Below are 7,824 nucleotides of genomic sequence, written 5' to 3'. Positions count from 1 at the left end.
AAGCGAGGTTTCATGGGGCCGGGACTAACATGCATGTTTCGTGCCTGCAACTTTATAGACAGACAATCCAATAAAGGTAAAAATTGGTGAGAAAAGTAGCCACGCTTTCCTGTTCATGCGCCTACACGTATGCCACAAACACACATCCAATCCCCACACACTCACTGAGAGGAGGGCATGTGCCGACAGCCACAGATACATGCCAGCACGATCCCAAATTGTGGACTCTGATTTGATTCCCTACACATTCGTATCTGGGGCCATTTCTATGTAAATTCACAGCTCCTCTGCATCCCTCAACGTTGTCATTCACTGCTCCAGCAACACTCGCCACAGGACAAATTCTGAAGCAGCGAAGGAGACTTTGATCCTGCTGAATACAAATGATGACACGGCTCAACAAAGACGCCTTTCACACGATCTCCTCTGTCACGCCACGCCGTTGCCTTGAAGGCAAGTGGTGGTCAGATTAGCCGCTCTTGAACCTGCTAAAGCGGTAAGAGATGCTCAGCCGTGCAAAGATACGCACATGACATAAAGACACAGCGGCACTGCTTTTGATACTTAAATTGATAAGTTTGTTGCTTTATTGATAAAAATTTATGAGACAAAAATATCAAACATTTGCTAATTTCATGTTCTCCAGTAAGAGGATTTGCTACTTTCTGCATAAAATCAAAGTAACGGTCAGTTGCAGCCCTGCATGCAGACAACTTTGCTATGTTTTCAGAAACAGATGGTTGAAGAAAGATAAAAAATCGTGACCTGTTCTTAGAAAAGGGGAAAGTTCTTAAATTATGTTTAAGCCTAACAGACTGCACTCTCTCCTTTTGTCTCAAAGTTCCTTGAAGATAAGGGATGAGAAGAAGACGACCAGACATATAGAGGCCCGTGAAGGCTCAGAGAGGTTTGATATATATTCACAGAGATGCTGGCTCTTTGTAACTTATTGCTCCTCTAAAGCCTTTTTATGTAGTGAGAAATCTTCGTGTCTTCTACCTTGATGTGCGGAGCGCCGGCTCTCTGGGAAATGATGGACAGTCAGTCTGTGGACTGCGGGCAGTCCTCTCTGTTCTGTCTTAGTTTCTCAGTTTTGTTATTCGTCTCTTTGGCTTGGCTCTCTGGTCTCTGCATTGTAACATCCTTCCCCAGATCCAGCTGAGCAGGACGCAGGATGTTTTGAGGGGGTGTTGTTGCTTCTTGCCCGTTCAGGCATTGAGCATCTAGAAATTTATATTTGTTTGCTTAGATTTATTATATCTACGACACACTTTGTATTTTTGCACAATTTTCATTGTCAATTTGCATTGTCTGGCTGGATTGTATTGAATAGATGGACTGCTGTGTTCACTTTATTTGTTAAACTTTTGCATTGTGGGGGCGGCTCATCTCATTACATTCAAATTACCAGCAAACATTTGCCAGTTCACACACCTGATGAAGCCAATTGCAGTATTCACTCTCATTTTAGCTCTGTTTTAGTGTCCAGCATCTCCTGTGGGAAAATGTTTGGCTCTTCAGCAGCTGAATGCTCCAAGTTCTTCATCAACTAATCTCTGACTTTTTCCTGTCTGCCATTTGGTGCTGGGAAGGCAGCATGGAGTCGGATTTTAGAGCAAAACAGCTTGACGCAGCCAACAATTACGAAGTGACAGTGAACCAAAACAGTAAAGCTGCAGGCTAGAAAACCAAAATAAGCTGAGAGTTTCTACAAAGCTCTGGAGATCTGGTTAGGTGATAATTCTCTGTGGGATGATCACAATGAACAGCTATTTTCACATAAGTGTTCATTTATCCATTGTTAACATAAAAAAATCTAATTAGTGTAGCTTTTAACTTGTATCAGGTCATGCTACATATTAGGATGAACAATAATCTGACAAATAAACTTAGAGACCTTTAAACGTAGAGATTAGTAATTTAAAAAGTATCTTTTTCCACATTTTATGTTACAGTCTCATTCCAAAATGGATTAAATTCATTTCCCTCTCAAAATTCTACATAAAATACCTCATAATGACAGGTATTACGTTTGCTTGAATTTTTTTTGCAAATTTATTAAAAATAGAAAAACTAAAATATAACATGTACAGGTATTCACACCCTGTGATCAACACTTTGTTGAAGCCCCTTTGGCTGCAATTACAGCCCCAAGTCTTCTTGAGTGTGATCCTATAAGCTTGGCACACTTATTTTTGGACAGTTTCTCCCACTCTTCAATGCACCTCCATCAGGTTGGATGGGGAGCGTTAGTGCAAAGCCATTTTCAGATCTCTGCAGAGATGTTCAATAGGGTTCAAGGCTGGTCCACTCAAGGACATTCACAGAGTTTTCCCAAAGCCACTCCTTTGTGATGTTGGCTGTATGCTTAGGGTCGTGTCGTTCAGTGCATTCTGGAGCAGGCTGTCAGCAAGCATGTCTCTGCACATTGCTGCAGTCATCTTTCCCTCAACCCTTACTGGTCTCCCAGTTCCTGCTGCCACAAAACATCCCCACAGCATGATGCTACCACCACTACGCTTCACAGTAGGAATGGTATTGGTATTGGGCAAGTGTTGAGCAGTGCCTGGTTTCCTCCGGACATGATGCTTGTCATTCATGCCAAAGAGTTTGTTTCATCAGACCAGAGAATTTAGAGAATTTTGTTTCTCGTGGAAAGACTTCAGGCTTTCTTTATTTTTAGCCACCTCCCTGACTAAGGCCCTTCTACCCCAATCACTCTGATTCACTCAGTTTAGTTGGGTGGCCAGCTCTAGGAAGAGTGCTGGTATTTCTAAACTTCTTCCATTTATGGATTATGGAAGCCACTGTGCTCTTTGGGACCTTTAATGCAGCAGAAATCTTTCTCTACCCTTCCCCAGATCTGTGCCTTGACACAATCTTGTCTCAGAGATCTACAGACAATTTCTTTGACTTCATGGCTTGGTTTGTGCTCTGACACGCGCTGCCAACTGTGAGGGCTTATATAGACTCATGTGTGCCTTTCCAACTCATGCCCAATCAACTGAACTTACCACAGGTGGACTCAGCTCAAGGTGAAGAAACCTCTGAAGGATGATCAGTGGAAACAGGATGCACCTGAGCTCAATTCTGAGTGTCACGGCAAAAGACGCAAATACTTAAGCACATATTGCATTTTTTGTTTTTCATTTTTAATAAATTTGCAAAAAACTCAAGCAAAGTTGTTTCACTTTTTCATTATGAGGTATTTTGTGTAGAATTTTGAGGGAGAAATTTAATTTAATCCATTTTGGAATGAGACTGTGACATAACAAAATGTGGAAAAGGTGAAGCGGTGTGAATATTCTCTGGATGCACTGTACACACATAAATACATAAAGTGCAGTTCGACTTCATGAGGATCAAGTCATAAACTCAAACTGCTCCTCAGCACATTTGAGCAGAGGATCAGCTCACCTCATGACGGTGATCTGCAATCAGATCATAATTTTTTAACTTTGTATCAGTAAATAACTTAAATCACTAACAAAACTCACCAGTATCCCTCATTTCTAGACCTCCTCTCACTCACTCGCCTCTCCACTTCATGGCCTGGCCCACCCCCTCGCTCGCAGACAGAGAAACTCATTATAGCTAAGGATTAGATCGATCAGTATGAGGGGGGAGATGCCCAGTGGAGAGGCAGCATGCCTGGGCCAAGCAATTTATGCCAACAATGGAGCTCATCTCTGCATATCCTGGCAGCTTCACAGAGGAAAACACTCAGCAGCAGCAAACCACTGGGTGAAAACACACACACACACACACGCACACATCTACAGAAAGACACAATCATAGGTGCACATTAATTTTAACTCAGCTTATTTCAAGTAAATTTACTAAGAATCTACTTAATATCAGAAATGGAAGAAATCTGCAGATGGTTACTGAGTTGAGATTTCATGTCTCACTTGCAGGTCACTAACGAGATAAAGCCTGCAAACGAGTGTCAGCTGTTTGTGTAGCTAATTTTAAAACCCATGTGTATTCTGAGAAATCTGCTGCACAAAGAGATGAAGTTCCCCCCATGATGGAACATTTTTTGCATCCCCACACACTTTCAATGTTTCAAGGCCGAAATTTCCTCCTCAAAGTGGGTTTGCTTCTGCATGAAAAACAGACTCTCCTGCCATTGCCCTGGAAACCAGCGAGAGTAAATACAAGAGGGATTGGGCTGGTGCTCTGCTGTGTGTCTTCACAGTAGCCTCATCTCACTCCTTCTGCACCCCTTGGCCTATCTTTATTTCCCAGAAGGGTAATATTGGCTTCAGTACCTGGTTCCCCTGACTCAGGAATCCTCAGCTACTCAAGGTGTGTGTGCTGACATGCATGTTCATGTGTGTATGCCTAATGTTGTGGGGGTTAATAACGGATTAAGCATCAAAGCAGCAAGCACCGGAGCAGCCGAGCTTTCCATAAATTAACTTCACCTTTTGTCTCTATTTCTCCCTTATTTGTACTTCCTTATTATTATTTTGGGGTGGAAATCCATGCAAATGAGGATGTGTCTAATCCTGTCCCTGGTTAGGGGTGATAATGGAATGATTTGTTGTTTACTGTAAGGAAATATCATCAGGCAGGTGGAGGAGCGAGCATCTTGTGAAGATCCTGTCAGTGTTGTTTTACTTTACTTTATTTTGTGACTGTTGCACAAGGGTGCTCCTGTCAAAGCATCCAAATAGTAGAAAGTGGGAATAAAAATGAGATATCAACAACTTTAAAATGCCAAATAAGGGCTGTTATTCTGAGCGACGCCTTTTTCAGGCCAAATCTCAGCTCCATTATTGATTCATCATCCGCACATAAAAGGGTTTGCTTTTGAAATTAGTGCAAACTGTGCAGGCCCTAATTAGAGCCATTAAGGATGCTTATTACATACCTGAAAATGGCCAACAAATAAGACAACCACAGCACAGATCCTGGCTTCCCCAAAGGCAGAGACTAGGAACAGTGTGCCCATAATCCCTTTCACCACATGGATGCTGTCCTTGGCCTGAGAAAGAGCAGCATCCCGCAGGCAAAGACATGTTCTCATCTGCACAGAGGAGATAACCGCACCACACCCAGCCTCTAGTCTTCCACACTCCCCCTCCAACACCGCCATCGCCAGCGCCGCCAGCCTCCCTCTGCACACCGTCCGCACTCGTGCCTCTCCAAAATGCTCTCTCTTATGACTGGCCATTGCAGCACACACAAACTGAAACACAGTGTTACTGCAAACTCAGTAGAAGGAAGAAAGATGGGAGTTGAAATGAGTTTGGACAGCAAAGCGAGAGCAAAGCTTTTTTTTTTCCTCCTCCTCCTCCTCCTCCTGCTCTGGTGTTGGCACTCTGTGTGTATCTCTGCTGATCCAGTCACTTTGAAGTGTACAGCCTTTGATTTGGACAAAGATTAGGGAATTTGATCCCCATTTTAAAGAAGCCGCCGCGCTGGGGTTGTTTTCATGGCCATAAAAAAAAGAAAAAGAAAGAGCATTTTGACTAAAAATCAATGGCAGATTCCAGATGGGGGCCTTCTCGGCTGGGAGAGAAGTGCATCTCTGGGTATGTCAGTGTGTCTGCAAAGTGTTTGTCAGACAACCCACTGGCAAAGGAGATTATTATATTGACTCTGCACTCGCAGTTCAGAGGAGTTCGCCAATGACAAGCATCTAGGAGTGACAACAGGTGGATAGAGAGCTGTCATACTGCATGATGACACACCAGAAGCAATATCAGCCAAGAGCTCTTACCACTGCAGATAACAGCGACGGGGACATCAGCGTCTCTGTGGTGCCTGGATAGAAAATGGAACAGGTGCAGCGTGAGTACACCGCAGCCACTTAAAAGCATAATATTAGCTCCACTCGCAGAAGAGTCTCAGTGTTCAGATGCCATTAAATCCTACACAATGAATATTTCCTCAGTGTGTCGCCTTCATTGACATTTCAGATCGATAATTCACTGAATCAGACAATAATGGACCTTCCCATCTGGGTATGTGACCTTGTTTCTCAGTTGAATCTCCATGAAAATGATCAAGAAGATGTTCATATTGTAAAGCCACTAGAGTGACAGCACCAGTTCCAAAGATCTCACAATCCCTGCACGTAGGAGCAAAACTGAAACTATCTGCATGGCTAGATTTACCTCAAGGAGCCATCCTTCCAATGTTCCAATGGAACAGAAAACAGATCTTGCTTCATCTTTCCGTTCTCAACAACAAATAAGACCTGTTATTAAGTCAGACTTGCCTCACTCTTTAATAACTGCACCTTCGAAACAATACCAACCATAATAGCCAGTGACAAGTAAAGACAGCAGTGTTAGAATTACATCTACAGCAAGTCCACCCTTATCATTGGTACTAAACTGCATTTTGATGCATCCTGGAAAATGGTCAGAATCGTTTTGTAAATGCAAACTAAACCAAAATGCCATGTGGGCGTCAGGATGAGCTATTCGCTGATAAGCTGTATAGTCAGTCTCATAGATACCATTTTGAACAATAAGTATTAAATTCAATTGATTATATATGCCAAAAGCAATTCAGAGAGTGCAGAGCAAGTTTTTATGAGATGGCTCCGTTTCAAAAGAGCCCATTTCACTGGTGCTGTTCAGAGGGAAGAGTGTGTGATCCTGTTCCTTTCAAAACTCTTTCTCTATCTCTCTCTTTCTGAACTCCCTTATTTCCTTTTTCCTCTCCTCCTCTTCTCACTTTCTCTCTCTCTCTCCCTCTCTCTCGTGTTGCCAGTCCAACAGCTGCTTCACTTTTGGCCAGCCTCCAAATGGATGACTGAGGAGAGTGAATGGGTTTTTAATTTCACTTGTTAGCGCCGCTTTCTCTCTGGTTTCCCTCCCTCAAACTACAGCGCCAACACTGCCTGATAGGAAGAAAACTTGGAGTGGGAGGAGGGGGAATAAACAGCAGTTTGAGGACAACACAGTAGCAGGGTCTGAACATCAAACCTGCAAATTAAGAAGACATTGATTAGACATGAACTGAGCTACTTGAAGAGCTCCCATTCTCCTTTCTCTCCTGTTTTGTTGGTTAATTAAACATGAAGGGTTTTACTCGAGTATCTCAGGGGAGGCGAGAAGGACTGAAGCAGTGATATTGTCCTGTCAGTCTCAGAGCAGAGACCTCCGTCGCCGCCGCCTGTCTTTAAACTGCGAAGCCCCAGACAGGTGCCCTCAAGACGTCTCAGGCAAGACAGCCGGTGCTTTAGCAATGGCTGCTGCACCAGCAGAACACTGTAAAACCCTTCTTATGATTCAGCCCTTTTCATCCCACACTGACACTTTTATATTACCCACATGACCTCTCAGTTAGTAATGCATAATCAAATGAGTAAATAAGGGGCGAAAAAAGCCAAAAGTAGTGAAACTGCTGCTAGTAAAGTATGCTAATGAACTGAAGTCATTGAAATAAAAAGTAGGCGGTAGCATGGCTGCAAAGAAACATCTACAGTGGATAGTTCAGATCTTCTCATGTCAAAAGGTGATGCAAATGGGCAAAGTTGTAGATGCACAGTATCAAACTGTGTATAACATTTTGAATCTCCTTCAGCTACTGCCAGTGAAACATTGCAAATAAATGTGTTTCTCAGTATTTTCAGTTACGTAGCAAGCTTCATGACAAATACTGAGGACAACAAAGTACTAAAACATTAAGTTAATGCGCAGCCAAAGATGAATGAAACACAACAAACGTGTTTGCACTACAGGTTGCAGCTATTGCATGTGGATGTGGTGGATGGTAGATGTTAAACACATTCAGAAAGGAGAAAAATGCAGTGTTTAAAGAGTGAGCAAAAAAAAAAAAAAAATCCTCAAGGATAGTTTT

This window comes from Scatophagus argus, chromosome 16, assembly GCF_020382885.2.
Source record: "Scatophagus argus isolate fScaArg1 chromosome 16, fScaArg1.pri, whole genome shotgun sequence".
In the NCBI taxonomy this organism is placed as follows: domain Eukaryota; kingdom Metazoa; phylum Chordata; class Actinopteri; family Scatophagidae; genus Scatophagus; species Scatophagus argus.
The sequence above is the reverse complement of the archived record's forward strand: the minus strand, read 5'-3'. Positions refer to the sequence as shown.